Source organism: Sciurus vulgaris (genome assembly GCF_902686455.1).
Source record: "Sciurus vulgaris genome assembly, chromosome: X".
In the NCBI taxonomy this organism is placed as follows: domain Eukaryota; kingdom Metazoa; phylum Chordata; class Mammalia; order Rodentia; family Sciuridae; genus Sciurus; species Sciurus vulgaris.
In genome coordinates, this window is record NC_136471.1 from 127,713,701 (window position 1) to 127,738,286 (window position 24,586).

General features: G+C 34.9%; 1 protein-coding gene across 4 annotated transcripts in view; it reads right to left on the minus strand.

Annotated features, from left to right (window-relative positions):
• Window positions 1–24,586, minus strand: part of GLRA2 (glycine receptor alpha 2) — a 204,369-nt gene that overhangs the window by 175,571 nt on the left and 4,212 nt on the right. The window lies entirely within an intron of this gene.

The window sequence follows — 24,586 nt, forward strand, 5'->3', positions numbered from 1 at the left end:
AAAATGGAAACACAGCATACCAGAACCTATGTGATACAAAAAAAGGAATACTAAAAAGGGAGCTTTTAGCTGATTGCTTACATTAAAAAAAAGGTCTCCAATAAATAACCTAATGATCGTCTTCAATGCCTTATAAAAACCAACAAACCTAAAACCAATAGAAGGAGAAAACAATAAATGTCAAAGCAGAAATAAATGAAATAGAAACTAAATGAACAACAAGGATCTGGGAAACTAAGAGTTGATTCTGTAAAAAGATAAACAAAATGGACAAACCTTTAGTCAAATTAACCCCCCAAAAGAGAGAGAAGATCCAATAGAATAAATTTACAGATAAAAGAGGAATATTGCAAGATATACCACTGAAATCCAGAGTATCATTAGGGAATACTTTGAAAGAAATTCTATGAAAATAAATTAATAAATTTTAGACACATTATCTACCAATATTAAACCAAGAAGTAATAAAAAATCTAAATATATTAATAACAAGCAAAGAGATTGAGGCAGTAATAAAAAGTCAACAAAAAAAGAATCCAGACCGGGGGCAGCGCCATCAACAGTCGTTGCAGTCACAGAGCGAGATGGCAGGTGAGTCAGGTCACCTGCACCTTGGAGGTAGCAGGCGGGCACCCAACCCACCTGCCTTGCAGAGCTAGGCCACAGGCAGTCAACGCGCCCAATCACTAGGCCAAGCACAGACGCCATCACTTAGCGACCCCTCCTGACCAACACCCCAAGGTCTGTTGCTATCGTGGAGCAAGCCGGCAGACCAGCCAGCCCACCTGCACTGCGGAGCTAGCCAGAGGCTTCTTTATAGGCTGGTGCAGGCATTTTAAATTACTCCTGAGGGCGTGGCCATCTCATTGTAAGGGCAACTCCCTTCCTGAGACACCTACAGGAGGCTAGAGGACCTTTGAAAAGACCCAGGAGTCAAGAAGAGGAGGTATTGAGAGACTCAGGACCAACTCAGAGCCACCGGGTGAGTCTCTCCCACTGGTCATGCTCCCCGGATAGGGCAGTAGTCCTGAAACGCAGGGAACTTCGTGAAGTAGAGTGACCCTGTGAGACTCCCCTGCTGGAGCCAAGAACCCAGTCAGCCGGGAGCATTGCAGAGGAGGGCTGCACAGCAAGAGGCTTCCACACAGTGAGGGTCTGAGACCTAGGTGGTAGCTTCGGTCCCCAGGGAATGTAGCAGAAGAGGGCTGCTCAAAGAGGGAGTCCTCACAGGGACAGGCTCCCCAGCCCAGGCGGTAGACCAAGACCCCTGGGAACATCACAGAGGAGGGCTTGCCAGTCCAGGTGGTAGTTCTGGACTGAAGGGAACTGCTCAGAGGAGAGCTGCCCAGCGAAACTTCCCCACCAGTTGAATCTTCCCCACTGGGCGAGGCTTTCCCACCAGGGCAGTAGAACCAGAGACACAGGCCCAGACCAGACGTGCCCCAGTCTGCAGTCTAGTCCCCCTTTGGCTGACGATCAGTGAACAAGTGGAGCACCTTTGCCCACTGACAGGGAATATACCCCACCTGAAGGCCACCAGCCCTAAAGGGGCAGCTTCCTAGTGGAGCACCTCATTATCAAGTTCCTCCAAGACTTCAGGATACTGAAGGATAAGAGGTGAGTTATTGGAAATCTACAGAGACAATATTAGTCAATGGAGGAAATCTGCAATATTGCAGAGTTTGACAACTAGAGGGGTAGATAACTGAGGAATATGAGAAAACAATGGAAGAAAATATCCCCCAAAAAACCTAAGATGGTATAGCAATAAAATCCAATGACAGTATGGAAAAAGAAATGTCAGAAAGGGAGTTCAGAATGTACATAATTAAAACAAACAGGGAAGCAAATGAGGAGATGAAAGAGCAAATGCAGGCATTGAATGATTGCACCAATCCACAGTTAAAAGAGCAAATACAGGAAGCAAAAGATCATTTCAATAAAGAGTTAGAAATATTGAAAAAAAAATCCCAGAAATCCTTGAAATGAAGGAAACAATAAACCAAATTAAAAACTCCATAGAAAGCATAACAAATAGGATAGCACACCTGGAAGACAGAACCTCAGATATTGAACACAAAATATTTAGTCTTGAAAACAAAGTTCACCAAACAGAGAATATGGTAAGAAATCATGAACAGAATCTACAAGAAGTATGGAATATCATGAAAAGGCCAAATTTAAGAATTATTGGTTCTATCAGACCTTCAAAGAAGAAATCATTCCAATACGCCTCGAAGTATTCCAGGAAATAGAAAAGGAGGGTACCCTACCGAACTCATTCTATGAAGCTAATATCACCCTCATACCCAAACCAGGCAAAGACACATCAAGGAAAGAAAATTTTAGACCAATATCCTTGATGAATATAGAAGCAAAGATCCTTAACATATATTCGCAAACCATATCCAACAACATATTAAGAAAATTGTGCACCACGATCAAGTGGGGTTCATCCCTGGAATGCAAGCATGGTTTAACATCCGTAAATCAATAAACATAATCCATCATGTCACTAGACTTAAAGATAAGAATCATATAGTTATTTCAATTGATGTAGAAAAAGCGTTCGACAAAATACAACACCCCTTCATGCTCAAAACACGAGAAAAAATAGGGATAGTAGGAACATACCTGAACATTGTAAAGGCTATTTATGCTAAGCCCATGGCCAACATCATTCTTAATGGAGAAAAGCTGAAAGCATTCCCTTTAAAAACGGGAACAAAACAGGGATGTCCTCTTTCACCACTTCTATTCAACATTGACCTCGAAACTCTAGCCAGAGCAATTAGGCAGACTAAAGACATTAAAGGGATACGAATAGGAAAAGAGGAACTTAAGCTGTCACTATTTGCTGATGACATGATTCTATATTTAGAGGATCCAAAAACCTCCTCAGAAAACTTCTAGACCTTATCAATGAATTCAGCAAAATAGCAGGCTATAAAATCAACACGCATAAATCTAAAGCATTTTTATACACAAGTGATGAAACAGTTGAAAGGGAAATGAGGAAAACAACTCCATTTGCAATAGCCTCAAAAAAATAAAATACTTGGGCATCAATCTAACCAAAGAGGTAAATGATCTCTACAATGAAAACTAGAAAACATTGAAGAAAGAAATTGAGGAAGACCTTAGAAGATGGAAAGATCTCCCATGTTCGTGGATAGGAAGAATTAATATTGTCAAAATGGCCATACTACCAAAAGTGCTATACAGATTCAATGCAATTCCAATTAAAATCCGAATGATGTATCTTACAGAAATAGAGCAAGCAATCATAAAATTCATCTGGAAGAATAAAAAAACCCAGAATAGCTAAAGCAATCCTTAGCAGGAAGAGTGAAGCAGGGGGTATTGCAATACCAGAACTTCAACTATACTACAAAGCAATAGTAACAAAAATGGCATGATATTGGCACCAAAATAGACAGGTAGATCAATGCTACAGAATAGAGGACACGGAAACAAACTCAAATAAATACAATTTTCTCATACTAGATAAAGGTGCCAAAAATATGCAATGGAGAAAAGATAGCCTTTTCAACAAATGGTGCTGGGAAAAGTGGAAATCCATATGCAACAGAATGAAACTAAACCCCTATCATTCACCCTGCACAAAACTCAAATCTAAATGCGTCAGGGACCTTGAGATCAGACCAGAGACCCTGCATCTTATAGAAGCAAAAGTAGGTCCAAATCTTCAACATGTTGGCTTAGGATCAGACTTCCTTAACAGGACTCCCATAGCAAAAGAAATAAAAGCAAGAATGAATAACTGGGATAGATTCAAACTAAATAGCTTTCTCTCAGCAAAGGAAACTATCAGCAATGTGAAGAGAGAGCCTACAGAGTGGGAGAAAATCTTTGCCACTCATACTTCAGATAGAGCACTAATTTCCAGAATACATAAAGAACTCAAAAACCTCTACACCAAGAATACAAATAACCCAATCAACAAATGGGCTAAGAATATGAACAGACACTTCACAGAAGAAGATCTACAAGCAATCAACATATAGATGAAAGAATGTTCACCACCTTTAGTAATAAGAGAAATGCAAATCAAAACTACACTTAGATTTCATCTCACCCCAATTAGAATGGCGATTATCGAGAATACAAGCAACAATAGGTGTTGGAGAGGATGTGGGGAAAAAGGTACACTAATACATTGCTGGTGGAGCTGCAAATTAGTGCAGCCACTCTGGAAAGCAGTGTGGAGATTCCTTAGAAAACTTGGTATGGAACCAACATTTGACCCAGCTATCCCACTTCTCGGCCTATACCCAAAGGACTTAAAATCAGCATACTACAGAGATACAGCCACATCAATGTTCATAGCAGTCAATTCACAAGAGCCAGACTGTGGAACCAACCTAGATGTCCTTCAATTGATGAATGGATAAAGAAACTGTTGTATATATATATACAATGGAATATTACTCAGCTATAAAAAATAATAAAATTATGGCATTTGCAGGCAAATGGATGAGATTGGAGAATATCATGCAAAGTGAGATAAGCGAATCTCAAAAAACCAAAGGACAAATGTCTCACTGATAAGCAGATGATGACACATAATGGGGGGTGGGATAGGGGCAAGAATGGAGGAAGGAGGGACTTGAAGGAAAAGAGTGGTGGGAGGGGTGGCGGGGAAGGAAACAATAACAGAATGAACCAAACATCATTACCCTATGTAAATGTATGATTACGCAAATGCTATGCTGTTACTCCATATACAAACAGAAACACCATGTATTCCATTTGTTTACAATAAAAATTTAAAAAAAAGAATTATTGGGATTGAGGAAGGCTTAAGAAACAAACCAAAGAAATGAACAATCTATTCAATGAAATAATATTAGAAAATTTCTGAAACCTGAAGAATGAAATGGAAAATCAAGTTCAAGAGGCTTATAGGACTCCAAATACACAAAATCACAATAGACCCACATCAAGGCACATTATAATGAAAATACCTAACATACAAAATAAAGACAGAATTTTAAAGGCTGTGAGAGAAAAGAACCAAATTACATTCAGGGGGAAACCAATATGGATATCAGCAGATTTTTCAATCCAGACCCTAAAAGCTAGAAGGGCCTGGAACAACATTTTTCAAGCCCTGAAAGAAAACGGATGCCAACCAAGAATCTTATACCCAGCAAAACTTATCTTCAGATTTGACGATGAAATAAAATCCTTCCATGATAAACAAAAGCTAAAAGCATTTACAAAAAGAAAGCCAGCATTACAGAACATTCTCAGCAAAATATTCCATGAGGAAGAGATGAAAAACAAAGATGCAAATCAGCAAAGGGAGGAACTACCCTAAAGGAACAGCCAAATAAAGGAGAAACCAAATCGTGTCAAAAAAAAATGAGCCAAATGATCAGGAATAAAATCATATCTCAATAATAACCCTGAATGTTAATGGCCTGAACTCATCAATCAAAAGGCATAGACTGACAGATTGGATTAAACAGAAAGACACAACAATTTGCTGCCTGCAAGAGACTCATCTCATAGAAAGAGATTCCCACAGACTAAAGGTGAAAGGATGGAGAAAAAACATACCATGCACATGGACACAGCAAAAAAGCCAAAGTATCCATCCTCATATCATTCTTCAGATATTAAATAGAATTCCATTTCATTCTTCAGATTTGGGAAATTTTCTGATATTATTTCATTGAATAGATTTTTCATTCCTTTGGTTTGTTTCTCTAAGCCTTCCTCATATCAGCCAAAGTTAGTCAGAAGAGATAAAGAAGGACATTTCATACTGCTTAAGGGAAGCAAAAATCAGCAAGACATAACAATCATAAATATCTATGCCCCAAACAGTGGCTCATCTATGTACATCAAAAAATTCCTTCTCAATGCCAGAAACCAAATAGACCACAACACAATAATACTAGGTGATTTTAACACACTTCTCTCACCACTGGACAGATCGTCCTAACAAAAATTGAACAAAGAAACCATAGATCTCAATAACAATCAATAATTTAGACTTAACAGACATTTATAGAATATAATGTCCAACAAAGAGTGGATACACTTTCTTCTCAGCAGCACATGGGTCCTTCTCTAAAATAGACCATATTCTATGCCACAAACCTAATGTTAGCAAGTACAAACCTAATGTTAGATAGAGGTAACACCTTGTATTCTATCAGATCATAATGGATTGGAATTAGAAATAAATGACAAAGTAAAAACTGGAAACTACTCCAGTACCTAGAGATTAAATAATACACTATTGTATGATGAATGGATAACAGAAGACATCAGGAAGGAAATTAAAAAATTCTTAGAGGTAAATGAGAACAAAGAAACATCATATCAAAATCTCTGGGACACTACAAAAGTAGTACTTAGAGGAAAATTTATTTAATGGACTGCATTCAATAAAAGAAGAAAAAAATAAAAAAATTAATGACCTAACACTACAGCTCAAAGCCCTAGAAAAAGAAGAACAGAGCAACACTAATAGTAGTAGAAGACAGGAAAGTGTTAAAATCAGAGCTGAAATCAACAAAATTGAAACAAAAGAAACAATAGAAAATCTGTATAAAATAAATAGTTGGTTCTTTGAAAAAATAAAATTGATAAGCCCTTAGCCACACTAACAAAGAGAAGAAAGAAAACCCAAATTACTAAAATTCGGAATGAAGAAGGAAATATTACAACAGACACGATTGAAATACAAAACATAATTAGAAGCTATTTTGAAAATCTATACTCCAACAAAATAGAAAATCTCGAAGACATTGACAGGTTTCTAGAGACATATGAGTTACCTAAACTGAACCAGGAGGACATACACAATTTACATAGATCAATTTCAAGTAATGAAATAGAAGAACTCATCAAAAGCCTACCAACAAAGAAAACTCCGGGACCAGATGGGTTCTCAGCCGAGTTCTACAAAACCTTTAAAGGAGAGCTCATTCCAATACTTCTCAAAGTTTTTCATGAAATACAAGAGGAGGGAACCCTCCCAAACTCATTCTATGAAGCCAATATCACCCTGATACCTAAACCAGAAAGAGACACTTCAAGGAAAGAAAATTTCAGACCAATATCCTTAATGAACATTGATGCAAAAATTCTCAACAAAATCTTAGCAAATTGCATACAAAAACATATTAAAAAGATAGTGCACCATGATCAAGTAGGTTTTATCCTAGGGGTCCAAGTTTGGTTCAACATGAGGAAATCAATAAATGTAATTCACCATATCAACAGATTTAAAGTCAAAAATCACATGATTATTTTGATAGATGCAGAAAAAGCATTTGATAAAATACAGCACTCCTTCATGCTCAAAACACTAGAAAAAATAGGGATAGTGGGAACATTCCTTAACATTGTAAAGGCCATCTACGCTAAGCCCATGGCCAATATCATTCTAAATGGTGAAACTGAAAACAGTCCCCCTAAACACTGGAACAAGGCAGGGATGCCCTCTTTCACCACTTCTATTCAACATTGTCCTTGAAACTCTAGCCAGAGCAATTAGACAGACCAAGGAAATTAAAGGGATATGAATAGGAAAAGAAGAACTCAAACTATCCCTATTGGCTTATGACATGATTATATATTTAGAGGAACCAGAAAATTCCACCAGAAAACTTTTAGAACTCATAAGTGAATTCAGTAAAGTAGCAGGATATAAGATCAATGATCATAAATCCAATGCATTTTTATATATAAGTGATGGATCTTCAGAAAAAGAAGTTAGGAAAACTACCCCATTCACAATAGCTTCGAAAGAAATAAAATATTTGGGAATCAATCTAACAAAAGAGGTGAAAGACCTCTACAATGACAACTACAGAACACTAAAGAAAAAAATAAAAGAAAACCTTAGAAGATGAAAAGATCTCCCATGTTCTTGGATAGGCAGAACTAATGTTGTCAAAATGGCCATACTACCTAAAGTGCTATACAGATTCAATGCAATTCCAATTAAAATCCCAATGATGTACCTTACAGAAATAGAGCAAGCAATCATAAAATTCATCTGGAAGAATAAGAAACCCAGAATATCTAAAGCAATCCTTAGCAGGAAGAGTGAAGCAGGGGGTATTGCAATACCAGACCTTCACTATACAAAGCAATAGAAACAAAAACGGCATGGTATTGGTACCAAAATAGATAGGTAGATCAATGCTACAGAATAGAGGACACGGAAACAAACCCAAATAAATACAATTTTCTCATACTAGACAAAGGCGCCAAAAATATGCAATGGAGAAAAGATAGCCTTTTCAACAAATGGTGCTGGGAAAAGTAGAAACCCATATGCAGCAGAATGAAACTAAACTCCTATCTCTCACCCTGCACAAAACTCAACTCAAAATGGATCAAGGACCTTGAGATCAGACCAGAGACCCTGCATCTTATAGAAGAAAAAGTAGGTCCAAATCTTCAACATGTTGGCTTAGGACCAGACTTCCTCAACAGGACTCCCATAGCACAAGAAATAAAAGCAAGAATGAATAACTGGGATAGATTCAAACTAAATAGCTTTCTCTCAGCAAAGGAAACTATCAGTAATGCGAGGAGAGAGCCTACAGAGAGGGAGAAAATCTTTGCCACTCATACTTCAGATAGAGCACTAATTTCCAGAATACATAAAGAACTCAAAAACCTCTACACCAAGAATACAAATAACCCAATCAACAAATGAGCTAAGGAAATGAACAGACACTTCACCGAAGAAGATCTACAAGCAATCAACATATAGATGAAAGAATGTTCACTACCTTTAGTAATAAGAGAAATGCAAATCAAAATCACCCTAAGATTCCATCTCACCCCAATTAGAATGGCGATTATCAAGAATACAAGCAACAACAGGTGTTGGCGAGGATGTGGGGAAAAAGGTACACTCGTACATTGCTGGTGGGGCTTCAAATTAGTGCAGCTACTCTGGAAAGCAGTGTGGAGATTCCTTAGAAAACTTGATATGGAACCACCATGCCTGGTATTTGACCCAGCTACTCCACTCCTTGGCCTATACCCAAAGGACTTAAAATCAGCATACTACAGTGATACAGCCACGACAATGTTCATAGCTGGTCAATTCACAATAGCCAGATTGTTGAACCAACCTGGATGCCCTTCAATTGATGAATAGATAAAGAAACTTTGGTGTATGTATACACACACACACACACACACACACACACACACACACATACACTCAGACATAAAAAATATTAAAATCATGGCATTTGCAGGCAAATGGATGAAATTGGAGAATATCAGGCTGAGATAAGCCAATCTCAAAAAACCAAAGGACGGATGATCTTGCTGATAAGTGGATGATGTCATATAATGGGGGGGTGGGAGGGGGCAAGAATGGAGGAAGGAGTGACTGTATATAGGGAAAAGACGGGTGGGAAGGGTGGAAGGAAGTAAAACGAGTAATAGAATGTATCAAAAATGATTACCCTAGGTAAATGTATGATTACACAAATGGTATGCCTCTACTTCATGTACAGAGAAACAAGATGTATCCCATTTGTTTACAATAAAAATGAATTATAAAAAAAGAATCCATTACTGGATAGAGTCACTGCTGAATTTTACCAGACTTTTAAAGAAGTACTGACACCAATGCTCCTGAAACTATCCATAAAATAGAAAAGGAATGAATACTTTCAAACTCACTGTGTGAAGCTGGTATAAACCTACTACCAAAACCTGATAAGTGTACAACAAAAAAGAAACTGTAGACTAATGTCTGTGATTAAACATATGCAAAAATCCTCAATAAAGTACTAGAAAATCAAATTCAATGACATATTAAAAAGTGCCTATTCCATGACCAAGTTGGCTTTATTCCAGGGATGCAAGCATGCTTCATCATATACTAATCAATAAATATAATAGAACACATAAATAGAAATAAGAATAAAAATCACTGTCATCTCAATATTTGCAGAAAAAGCCTTTGATAAAATTCAAAATTCTTTTATGATAAAAGCCCTGCATAAACTAGATACTAAAGGATCTTACCTTAACATAATAAAAACTGTATTTGACAAATCCATAGCCACCATTGTTCTGAATGGAGAAAACCTGAAGACATTTCCTCTAAAATCAGAAACAAGGCCATAGTGTCCACTCTCATCTCTCTTATGTAATATAGTACTTCACATTTTAAGGCAGAGCAATTAGTCAAGAGAAAGAATTAAAAAGATACAAATAGGAAGAGAGGAAGTGAAATTATCCTTGTTTGTAACTAATATGATTCTATAGTTAGAAAACCTTAAAAATTCAACCAAGAGACTCTTAGAACTAATAAATTGATTCAGCAAAGTAGCAGGATACAAAATGAACATGCAACAATCAGTAGCTTTTCTGTACACCAATAATGAAATTTAGTCACAATAGACTTAAAAATAATTCAGAACTAAGGAGGTGAAAGGTATCTACTATGAAAATTACACTGAAGAAATAAATTGAACAAGACACTAGAAGATGGAAAGATCTCCCATGTTTGTGGACTGAGAGAATTGATATTGTTAAAGTGGCCATGCTGCTGAAAGTGACCTGAAAATTCAATGTAGTCTTTATCAAAATCCCAATGACATTCTTCACAAAACTAAATATAATTTTTTAAAAATCCTAAAATTCATATGGAAGTATAATTTATATGGAATAGCTAAAGAAATCCTGAGCAAAAGGGGAAATGCCAGAGGCATCACAATACCTGATTTCAAAATATATTACAGAGACACAGTAAAAAAAAAAAAAAAAACAGCATGGTATTGAGATAAAACCAGTCTTATAGCCTAATGGAATAGAACAGAGGATCCAGAAATAGCCCCATACAGCAAAAACCAACTAACTGTTGACAAAGGAGACAAAAGCATTTGTTGGAGAATAACCTCTCTTCAACAGTGCTAGGAAAACTGGATATTCGCATGAAAAAGATTGAAACTAGATCCCTAGCTATCACCCTGTGCAAAAATGATTCAAATTGGACCAAAGACCTTAATTTAAGGCATGAAACATTGAAATTACTAGAGGAAAACATAGAGGAAACCCTTTAAGCTATAGGCACAGGCAATGTTTCATTGATTTGGGATCTAATAGGTCAAGAAATAAAAGAATTGACACGTGGGATTTCATCAAATCAAAAAGCATCTACGCGACAAGTGAAACATCCAACAGAGCAAAGTGACAACCAACAGAGTGGAAGGATTCCTTTGCCAGCCATTCATCTGACAAAGTATTAATATCTGGAATATAAAAAGTACTCAAAAAACAGCAACAAAAGAACAAGCAATCCAATCAATATGTGAGCAAAGATATGAATAAACACTTCTCAAAAGAAAAAGTACAAATGGCCAATAAATATTTGAAAACAATATCTTTAGCCATCAGGGAAAAGTAAATAAAAACTGTGAAATTCCATCTCATCCCAGTTGGAATGTCTATTGTCAACCAAACAAAAATGAAAAATTGCTGGTGAGGATGTGAAGAAAAGGAACCCTTATATACTATTGGTAGGATTGTAATTTAGTATAACCACTATGAAAAAAGTATGGAGGCTTCTCAAACATCTGAAAATAGAACTACCATATGATTCATACATACCACTCCTGGGTACATACCCAAAGGAAATTAAGTCAGCATACAAAAGAGAAAACTGCACACCCATATTTATTGTGGCACTATTCACAATAACCAAGTTATGACTCGAGTCTAGGTGCCCATCAACAGATCGATGGATAAAGAAAATATGGTCTATATACACAATAGAGTAATAATCAGCCATAAAGAAGAATGAAATCACATCGCTTGCATGAAAATAGATGGAACTGGAAGTTATCATGTTAATCAAAATAAGCCAGACACAGAAAGATAATTGTCACATATTTTATATGTGAAAACTAAAAGCAAAACAAAACAAAAAGATGACCTGAACATAGAAGAGGGAATGTTATGGAATGGGACAGGGACAGTAGGAAGACGGGAGAGAAGGGAAGGCAAAAGAGGTTAGTAGGGAGAGTGGATATGATCAAAGTACAACATATACTTGCATGAAAATGTCCCAATCAAATCCATTAACTTTTATAATTAATATTAGTAAATAATAATAATTATAATAATGGATTAGTTTGATACAAAATGTTCAGGTACTTCTTCACCAATGTGTGTTCATCCATTAAGTCTAAGGTAGCTTCGCTATTTCCCCACCCTCTACTTCATTCTCTGTATAATCATAGGAGTCTGGAGAGAGAAATAGGAAGAAAAAAACATTCTTGCTTCTTTGACACTTTCAGAGAAAGCATGAAAGAGGGACTAGTAAGAAATAAGTAAAATATATATTATATTTAAATTCAAAGATATTACTCCTTTGCATCCATCTCCACTGAAAACAATTTTCAATAGTCTTGGAATTTATGTATCTAAGTATATGAGACCTTATTATTTTTTAAGCAGACCAATTTAAAATATATCTTAATACTAGTGAGGAGGCTAATCTTCAGTCTACAAAAGTTAAGGTAAATATTGTATCACTTCAATTTTAAATGACATTTTTAGCATAGATTCAAATTTTAGAAGTTTAATTTAAAGGAAGTTATGGGGAAAATTCTCAGCAAATAGTTGTGGAAGTTGCATAAGCACAACATTTACCCATTTTTGCGTCTTCCTGAAAAAGAAGTTAATTAAAAAATTCTTCCTACAAGTATGAAACTTTGTCATATCTTCCTAAAGAAATAATGTTTCAGTTTCAAAGTTAAAGACCACTCATTTAAATACGTATTTCTGCTCATTTCATGAATGAGAAAGACTAAATCAGAAGATGATTACTAGATCAATGTATCTTTTTGTATTGACTAAGCTCTTTTCAATGTTGTTTTTTTTTTTTTTTTCAAAATGCCACCATTTGTTTACTTACTCATATAAATGAAACAGTATATACATGGCCCACAATAATATTCTAACTCAATGAGTAACTTTCTGTGGGCATCAGAATGCTAATGCTGACCATGTATTAAAATAAAGCCTCATTTACTGAATGAAGAAGCTTCTCACTTTTATGAATATTATCTTTCTAGCAGATCATCATATTTAATGTACATTTAGGTTTTCCATCATTTTTAATGGCAATATTTTTAGATTTCTGGATTTTTATCAAGACTTCATTTTTCAAATTATTCCATAAGACACTAGCACACAGTTGTTACTCATTATAAAGAATCTCAGATCAAATGAATATGGCGAAAATCTCTGTTTAAAAGTTTTAAAAATATTTACCTATTTGTGTATTTATTTTTACTGTGAGCTTTCTTAAAGCTTTTTTATATGGTAATAAATATTGAGTCCCTCTCAGAGGATATTTTACAGAATTTCCAGTACTTATTTTACATTTAAAAGCTTATATCAGGTAACATTTCTTAGGCTAGTGTTTTGAGGAACATCTTTGGACAAACACTGATTTAAAAAGCATGGTATCTATTCTTCTAAAAGCAGCTTTTGTATAAATGAATTTACTACCTCCAAACCAAAAACAAGGCAAACATTGTAAATGGCCAATTTCTTCAGTATCCCTCTTATAAGTTTCCAAGATCATCCTAGAGAAGAATGACCATCTTGGTAGTATTAGAAGTTGAAAAAGATATTGTTAACTGTAGAAACTTCTGGAAAGATTAATAATTTCCCAGAGGAGGGACCAATTCTCTAGGAAGACTGAGTTCAACAAAATAAGAGTGGGGAGAGTGTGGGGGAGAGGGAAGAATAGAAGTTTATTGAATTAGACAAAGGGGAATGAAGGGGAGGGAGGAGGATGAGAGTAGGAAAGTCAGTAGGATAAATCTAACATAACTTTCCTATGTTCATATATGAAACATGATCAGTGAACCTCCACATGTACAACACAAGAATGGGATCAAAACTGGAATGGGTTGCACTCCTGTATGTATGATATGTAAAAACACATCCCACTGTCGAGTGTATTTAAAAAGAACAACAGCAACAAAAAGATTGAGTTCATCTAAGCTCTTCTGTAAGAAAATCAATAATTTACAAAATAAGATAAACAAAGTTATTAATTTAGACTATGTGGACCAGGGACTATCAAAGTTGGAAGTCAACATCTTGGACCAGTTTCTTTGTTTTGTGGATGACAAGAGTGAATTTCAGAGAATTTAGTTGGCATGTTCCAGGTCACAGCTATCAAAACTGGCATTAGAGGAAATTCAGGGGATTGAATTGCAGCAAATTATATTTCATGCATATATGATTATGTCAAAATGAACCCCACTATTATGTGTAATGTAATAACCATTATATGATAATTATAATAAAGCACTAATAAAAACATTTTTAAAAACTGGAGTTAAAACCAGGCCTCATGAGCCTCAGTTTAGATTTCTTTCTCTTATGGAACTTCCCCTCTTTTTTGGTAAGGCAATTTAGGCACATGGTATCTTGGGGAAATACTATAAAGATGATATCAATCTTCAAATACAGGAGCAAAATTTTCTCATTCTAGCCCTAGAGTTCTTAAACTTCAGGAAATAATGAATTTGTTAAAGTTAATATTCCAAGACCTTCCACCCATAGATTCTGCAGAGGCAGACCTGGAGAGATCTGGGGGCCCAGGATATGCCTTTTTAAAAAAGTCTTTTATTTTTTTAATTGACACATTAAATTGCACATATTTATGGGGTAATGTGATGTTTCAATAGATGGATACACTGAGTATGGAATCAAGGTAAGCATAGCTATCTCCTCAAATGCTTATCATTTCTTTGTGGTGAAAACAAGACCCTCAGGTGTCTCTGAAAAACATGCTTTGGGAAATATATCTGGTTGGTCACTTATTTTCATATTAAATTCTAAAATCTTTGATTTTGCATACTTTATTCAAAGCTCATCTAGCAAAATCAGAGTTAATTCAAAGTAACAAACAGAACACAAGGAATATACTGTGAGAATTGTACTGTATGGTTATCAATTATTCTGAATCACATTTTAAAAATTTTATTGGTTCTTTTTGTTATACATAACAGTAAAGTTCATTGTGATATAATTATACAGGCATGTAATATATCTTATTCTAATTAGGACCCCAATCTTGTGGATGTACCTGATGGTGGGATTCACTGTGATATATTTATACATGTACATAGGAAAATTATGTCAGATACTTTCCACATTCCCTTTGTCTAATCCTCTGAATTTCTATTTTCCCCTCCCTCACGCTAATTATTGTGGGTTAACTTCCACATATCAGAGAGAACATTCAACCTTTGTTTTTTTGGGATTGGCTTATTTCACGTAGCATGATAGCCTCCAGATCCATCCATTTACTGTCAAATGTCATAAAATCATTTTTAATGTCTGAGTAATACTCCATTGTATGTATATATATATATATATATATATATATATATATATATATATACACCAATTTAACTTGAGTTGCTACAGTGTGATCTGCCAAATGCATACATCACTCACTGTTTAGAGACTCTGGGGTTCAAAGATAAATTAACAGGTCTCTTCTGCATATGTTTAGAGGCAAAGGGTTTTTCTGCTTCCCCTTTCCTAAAAAAATTTTTGCTTCCTTCTTCCTACTTTTTCTAAGAGAATGCCTGATTAAAGAAGTTTGGACTGCCTTTTCAGACATGAGTAGTTCTCAGGAATCAACATCTTGCAGAATTTAAATGTAAAAGAACCAGAAGATAGATTATATTATCTTTATTATACACTTGAGTTTTAAAAATGAAAGAAAAATTTTATGGCCAAGTAGTTCTGGGGTTTCCCTAAAGTAGCAGAATTGCCACAGTAAGTAGCTGTAATTCAGGTGCCATAATCATACCAGCCACCATTTCCTGAAAATGGACCCTACTCTGTTCTTGGTCTTCATGCTTTTCTAACTGCCCCCCACCCAAACTTATCTTCTTCTAACACTCCCAGACCTACATAGAACAAAATAGCATGGCCAGAAGAATGTCTCAAAGATACTACTCTAAAGAGACTTAGTTAGCATTTTAAATCTTGTGTTAAAATCTAAGCCCACAATATATCCCATCATGGGGAGTCTGCAAGGAATAACTGTAAGGACAAACAGATCAATATTAGCAAGCATACTAAATCACGGAGAAAGGAAACTATGTCAATTTCATATGATGCATAAGAAGATAGATCTCTCTCACAATTTCTCTCTCCCTCACATTTTCCCCATCCCCTCTCTACCTCATTCTTTCTCTTTTCCTCTCTCCCTCCTCTTTTCTTTCTCTCCCTCCCTGCCTCTGCACTTCTCTCTCTCTCTCTCTCTCTCTCTCTCTCTCTCTCACACACACACACACACACACACACACACATACACTTGAGTTTGTTGATTACAACTCTTCCAGTTTTCTGTTTAGGAGACAGAACTATCACATTACATTATAGTCTCTCTTCTCTGCTTTTAGAAGTAGCATTTAACTATTAGAGTAATATATCCAAATGGTACCCCTTTCTCACTTCCCTTTTTTCTCAGGCTGATAATGAAAGTTCACTAAACTTGTCACTGGTTTTAGAAATGTCTCCTGAACCATCAGAAGATTGAGAGGTGAATTTGTTGATAAGGTGACATTTTTGCTGGTTATCTTTCATTTCCCCACCCCAGAGGCACTCTCTTATTTTCTCTGTTCTTTGTATTCTGAGAAGGTGATCCTCAGGATTTCCATCAACTGTCTTTCTTGCCCTATGACCACTAGGTGAATTTAGTCAATGAAACATTCCCACAGAAGAATGCAAAGCAGGAGGAAAGCAAGGTCAGTATATTTATTCCCTGGCTTTCTCCCTGCTAGGACAGCACAGATTGACCACATTTGTCCCCAGTTTTCATTGAGTGACTTCTCTATAGAGCTGCTTTCAGTAGGTTCTAGTAACTACTCCTTCCCTTGCTTCTTCAGATCTATTGATAGTCCTAGAATACTCTACCTTTGGGAGTCAGTTTTTCTAAAATTTCTCACACCCAGTTGAAGTGTGCCATCTCATTCCTGCAAAGATACTGGATGATTAAGCAAATTATATTCCAGTCTTTATTGAAGTGAGATAGTAGTAGTGAAAACTGATATTTAAAACTTCTATTTCTGTTTAGCACTGTATACATAGCACCTAATATATTCCTTGGCACGTAGCAACTACTCACTACTTATTGAAGGTATGAACAAATGAACTATGTGTTTAGTTTCAAATATAATGATGTAAAACCTTTATATGAAACTTTTTTGTACAAACGTGCTCACTTGACAAATTTGTTCTATTGCTTTCATAATACATAGGCAAAAGTGACTTTTTATCCCTCAAGAAAGTATGTTACTCCCATCAGAGAAAAAGAAGAATTAAAAAACAAGACTTCTCCAGTCACGTACAAGATAATTACCTATGGCTTTCCATATTTTTATTCAATTCAAGATTTATTTTGGCCTTTTGGATGAATGTGTTCATAAAACAGAGCCACCATTTGGTATACTTATGTTCATTATTGAACAGTGGGTACATTAGCCAGGGTATGAGTCAGATCCATCTCCCTTCTTGTATTTGCTTCATGACTATCTTTGTTGAATAGATAGACTAGACTCAAAGAAGGTAATCTAGTGACTTTGTTCTTAAATGTCCTGCGTATTTCAGTGTATCACTTAAAGAACTATTGTCTTTTGCTTGTATCCTTCCTTTAGAGGCTTTCACATGACTGAAAGTGACACTAATCAGTCACAAGTGTTCAGAGTAGCCCTCTCAGGGAAGAAGTCAATGACCAAATGCAGCATTCTCCAGTTAGGACAGCCTCTTAGGTATTAACTCCAAGAGTATTTCACAATGCTTCCAAAGACCTTTTTGTGAGGCTTGATCAGATATGTTTTCATAAGTATTTTTTTTTTGTACTGGGAATTGAACCCAGGAGCACTTAAACACTGAGCCACATCCCCAGGCCTTTTTGTATTTTATTTAGAGACGGGGTCTCACTAAGTTGCTAAGTTGCTGAGGCTGGCTTTGAACTCACAGTCCTCCTGCCTCAGCCTTCCAGGCCATTGGGATTTCAGACATATACCACCACCCCCAGCTTTATAAGTATTTTTAAGATCTTATTCCAAAATATTGCCTGATTCAACATACCAAGAAAAAGTATTCAATAACATCAAGAACAAACCAATGACTATCTTTTCTCATTCTAAACCTAACTGATCTAACTGAATACATTATATTGTCCAGTCACTAAGCACAAGGATACCTTGATATTGATGTCGCTATTTTTTTATAAACCATGCTCCGATTATCAGCAAAATGGACTGAATTTTCCTTCAGGATAAGAAGGAACAGCAAGCTCTATTGAACTCAGGATAAAATATTTAGGCTCTTTCAATAAAGCAGATTAATAATATAGGGTTACCCAGAATCAACCAATGAGTAATACAATACTTTCTCAAAGATTATAGTCTTCCATATTGGATGCTGCTAACCTGCCACATCATAAAGATCAAATGCCCTCTTTAAAATACTTATTCTAAAATAGGAAGTTAATTCATTAATTTTGTGTAATAAAACTTGTAACTATAGTAACTGGACAAGAAGAATGAAAATCATATTATCTTCAGTTAAATTTAGGGTTCCCCTTTTTAAATGAAATTTATTCTGTATCTTTTACTTGCCTTAATTTTTAAATTAATCCAAGGAACTAATCCAAGATGGAATTTGAATAGAGAAAGATAATTTCTTCCCATAAATGAATTCCTCTTTGTTTCATATTTGGGAATATGAGTTAACCCTGTTGAGTTGAAAATTTTCTCACTGAACTAATAAAGAGAAAACCAACTGAGACATATGTAATATACCCTATGGCTACTATATTAGGAATATAAGATGCTAGAATTTTCTGATTCATTTCTTTCAATTTAAAAAATCAAACAAATATGAGGACCCAATCACTATGAAGGATAAGCTTAAGCAATACATCATGTTACTTATAAAAGAAAAATGGTAGAGTGTTAATAATGATTCAAACTATTTATGATAATCATAAAAGAAAAAAATCATTCATGTGTATGATCTCATTTGATCCTTGGAACAACCCATATGAGGCAGGGAAAGGCAGAAAAAAATTTGAGGCATGGATGGGTGTGAAGATACCTTTTCTCAAAAGTGACTAAATAAGAACATGAATATGAGTTTTCTGGATCTAAGTCTAGGGTTGTTTTCTCTGTAGTACCCTGTCACCATGAAATGGAAGACATACTGACAAACCTATTGGAATATGCTTTGCCAGAGTTCAATAGACTTTTGTTTATACTTTCTTCTTGATTCTACCTCAAATCACTGACAAGTATCTTGTGGGCCCATGGTTGGAGTCTAGTATCTTCCAATGTATTGACTGGTGTTTGTGTAGCACATAAAAAGCAAAAATAAATTGTAACACAACCAGAGGATTTGGGATGTTCAGAAATCTTCATTATAACATTCTTGGACAAAACTGTCATATATAAATTTTTTTGTGTTTCAGTCTTTCTTTTCAGTAACATTTTTGCCCATGTTTTATATCCTATCATCATATTCTAAAATGCCTAGGGTTCATGTATTCTTCCTTAAGTTCAAACTAGAAATAATGGGGAATACATTACATCAGAAAATCAAGCTCCCTGAAATGAAGAGAACTTTGGGAAATGTTAGGTAATCGATGTGTTATAAATGGGCTATGTAAATAAAATTTATGGAGAAAGTGGCTGATTAGGCTCATTGTCATTCCATCATGGATTTAATATGAGATAAAACTTCAATGTGAGAACAGAAACAATAGGACTGTAATTTTAGCCATGGTAGTAGCAAGTTAGTTGAGGAAGTATATTGGGCAGGTAATTTCAAAAAGGCTTTTGGGGTATTTTGGGGGCCCCATGCATGTTATTGTGCTTCTGCAACAGTGGGTCCTGTTACCCAAGAGAGGACTTTCCTTGACTGCCTCTCTATAAGTACTTTGCAGCTAATTCTCCTTTTGAATTGAAATATATATGATAATCCAAGTCAAGGGGCATGCAGAGAGAAGTAATTTTTCTTCCTATCCTTGTCCCCCTGGCATCCATTCCCATTTCTCAGAAGTCAACACTTCTGAGATAGTCTAATGCATGTACAAGCATAATAGATGCATATATATATGCATATATATGTATATATAGACATACTATGTATACATATTCCTCCATATTATATATACTTTGGAAGGCAGATATATAAGTATTCTATGTGTACTTTCAAGGTAATTTATACTAAAATAAATCCATTATTCTTTCAGTCATGAAATTTTGTTTCATTTCTCTCATCTTCTAGTTTCTTCAATGAACAGCCCCACTGATAGCTATCACCTTGTATTTGGCCAAGAGCAATTTTTCCCTAATGTAAATGTTGATTCTTGCAATTGGGCTTAATTGGGCTTAATTCTAGACCTGTTGAAATGGATGTTGTTATCATAAGCAAAAGATAAAGTCTCAAAAATCATATACTATATTCATATCCTTTAAAATTTTCACAATTGACAAATATCTCAGGCTTGACATTTATAAACATCTGAAAACCCATTTTTCTTTGTACTTCCTAACAATGACTCTAATATGTTTCAACTTTGGTTTTGTTTCATTGTTTTTTCCCTTCTCAGTAGTTAAGGGGCAATTTACCTCAAGCCTATTGGTTAATTAAGGGAAGTCCAGGAATTCTCCAGTGAAGAAGGCAACTGTCCAATGGATTGTCTAGAGAATTCCATAATCTCCATCAAGGTGATATATAAGTAAGACAATTGTTTTCTTCAGTTTCTAATAAAACCACAATCTCAACATGACCATGGCTCTACCCTTTCAGATGCCAGAGGACTTCTACTACATTCTGTACTCAAGTCTAATGCTTCAGATACTCATTCTGTTCCTCTTTCTTTTTTTAAGTAGAATTTTCCGTATTTTATTGGTACACTATAGTTGTAAGTAATCATGGCATTTGTTGTTACATATTCATACATACATATAATATAACAATAAAATTTGGCAAATATTCTCCAGTATTTCCCCTTTCCTTTGGTTCTTTTCATCTACTCTATTCTGTTTATCTCCCTTCTGTTTTCATGAAATCTCCCCATACACATTTGTTTTTTTCTTCTTAGCTTCCACTTGTCTATTCATTTCTCTTTCATAGGATCTATAGTAAAGTCTGAAGCCCACATCCCCCAGATTGATGAAATAAATTGTCACTCTGAGGATGCATTGTCATAAGAGAAGCATCCTTCCCAAGTGTCCCTGCTAGACATGTGCTCAAGTATCCACTCAGGGGTTGATTCACATTTGAGCCTAAACTCCACTTAACGGCAGAAAAAAAGAATTGCTAAGGGCCAAAAACCTGAAAACCTCTGGTTTCATGGAAGACAATCTAGTTCTACTTGTATCTGAAAACTTCTTGAAATACTCATTGGAGATTGTTGTAAATCATACTGCATGCAAATGCAGGTTTTAATGTCATACATCATACTTTCAGACTTAGCTCCCTAGATGTGGAAAAGATTAGTTTGCATGGCATGCACAAAGAAGTGGAATGAATAATTATCTCCTGCTATTATCTATTTCAGGTCCTAACCCCAAAACAATACTATAGTATTCACATTGGGATGAAACATATTTATTCACATTGGGATGAAATTCAGAATATGTCTAAGTTAATTTTATTTTCAAAGAAAATTTCATTAAAGTAGATAAAGGCTTTGTTTCAAAAAGAGAGAAACAGAACTAATGCATTTTTTCCAGGTTTGAGCATTTCAATTAAAAGCTTAATGTTTAGAGTGACATTTTCAAGATACAATAATACTGATGAAGGAATACCTGATAGGATGATGGAATAACACAATGATAAATTAACTGAAACCAGACAAATCACCCAAGAGGGGAAAGAGGCTTCTCTGTTGATATAGAATCAACATTTACCATGGGTTTTAGGACTGGGTAATTGTGAGCACACATAGATAGCTGTGTTTTTATCTGAACTGGGAATTGTGAAAATTTATGTTTTGACAAGGTTCGATCAGTGTCTGTATGGATCTTATAGATGGAATTCAATTGGCAACTCTGACTCATGACTTTGTTTATACACTTGTACTTCAGCATATCAGAAAAGCTATTTTTTCCTATAGTTTCTAAGAATGTCTCTCAATTACACAGCCTAAGTCTGAATCATTTCTGGTTTCTTTTTCTAGCTTACATCCATCTTCCTTCATGTATATATGCCCATTATGACATCTTTCAGACCCCATCAAGGATATGGAATAGACACACAATATTTTACTGACTTGAAAGATGTAGAAAAATTCTTTCCAATAAGAAAAATTATGCATATGCATTTATTTCCCTCTTGCCAATGCATGGTAGCAAGGAAAACATAAATATGCTAATATTTAATAAGACTTCTAGAATATTCATTCTCTTTACCTCAACAGACAATATTTGGCTCTTGCTTTTATTCTTATGGTCAAATTTTATCCTTTTGTCTACTTATTAACCACTGTTGTTGTAAACATTGTCATTATCATGTTTATTGTTATAGTAGCCAATTTGCTTTCTGGCATTTATAGGGTGACTAACACTATTCTAGATGCAATTACATTTAATAATGTAATTCAATTCAGTCTTCTTTTCTGCCTAATATATAAAATTTGTCATTTATGGATTGCTAAATAAGTGTGGTAAGTATGATACTGTTCTTCCAAGCCTCTGCTTCAAGTTCCCTTATAGCTCTGACTTTTATTTCTTTCTCTTCAGTTTAGCTAAGATTCTTTTTGTTCACCTGTAAGACTACTGCCAAATTTCTCACCCTCAACTTCTATAACTAATTGGAAGCATTAATCTTCACAGCTGATGTGCATTTCACTCTCTTTATTGGTTATTTCTTGGTTATTTCCTCATTCTGGAGAAAAAGATGAATTCTTGCCCTTATACCACCAATATTCCATGTGCATATATATAAAAATAAGGAGCCTACATGTCCTTTCAAATACAATGTAACATGAATCTGTAAAGTTTAAATATGTAAAATGACCATATTAGACATACAAAATTCCTTGGGAACACCAAGCAAGGAAATTCATTTTACTTTAAAATAGTGGGGAATCCTTGACATTGGAAAATCAAACTCCCCAGAATAAAGAGAATTTTGGGAAATGTTAGGGAACTAATGTGATATAAATGGGATATATAAATAAATTTTATGAAGGAATAGCAGTGTTCTTTGAAGTGGAGACTTAAAGGGACAGGGAGATAAAATTCAGTGAACTTCATTAATTTTAGAATCTTAAGTGATACCCACCTCATTTTTCTTTTATGATCATTAAAATATTCTATATGTAGGCCTTTATGTAGTGAATAGTTTGCAAAAATGTGGCTATGCTCTACTAACCCTGACCTTCTTTTTATTCATTTACCCTTTAGAACTATGATAAATGTCATTTCCAAAGAGTGACATCCCCACAATAGTCAGGAAAAAAAAAAAAAACTAGGAATGATGGCTCATTCTGTGGCCATGTAAAGTCACAAGGGCAACATGGATATTTGTTTTATTACCCTTTGCACTTTTCTGCACTTTTGAAAAATTATTTCTTGACAGCAATGTGTAGAAATAACTGCTATCAAACAAAAATGCTCACGAACTTGAACAATTTGCTGTCTCTAGACCTTATATATGAAGCTTTTCATGAATTGCTTAATAGGAAATTATCTCTCCATTTCTTGGAATTCTGTAGTATTTTATGTATACTTCCTGAGAGTGTTTAACTATTTCTATGGAATACTATAGTATTCATGTTACATCTTCTCTTGCCCTACCCTGAAATTTTTGATGGGAGCACACAAACCTGTTTCATCTTTCAGTTTTCCAAAGTACCAAACCATTAGTTCAGACTTTATTGAATAAATGTGTGAATGAGAAATCCCATTGAAAGATGATTCTTGGTTTATTACTCATATGATTTTATTCCAAATTGACTTCCAAAGCAGTGACCACAAAGTTATAGGAAATGGAATGAACTTGAAGATTTTTTTCAGGAAAATTGAGCTCTAAACTTAGTTCAGTTTTCTCTTTTGGAAATATAAATACTAAAATAAAATTACTTGTTTTGCCAAAATTCGAACATATTTTTATGAAATGTATCCAAAACTGGGTATATTCAGAGGTGTAGCACTTAAAAAGAAATGAATTTAGAATTTAGCTTTCATGCTTATATTTGCCAATAACAAAAATTAATCAAAACTCAAGGAAAGCAATGAAATGAAGTTGTTAATATGTAAAACCAAAGTGATGTATGAATTACTACACAATATCTAGAATAAGATAGGTTTATACTTCTATAAAATATTATAAACACTTCTTAATACATTATGATAAATTCAACTAAATTCAACAAAATGACAGCTGCCATTTAAAAATATATTTAAAACACAAAAGCATTAAACAATTTGTTTTATTAATAATTGGTTCTTATACAGCTTTTTAATTTAGAATAAAAGTAAACCAAATGTATAAAACAATATCTACA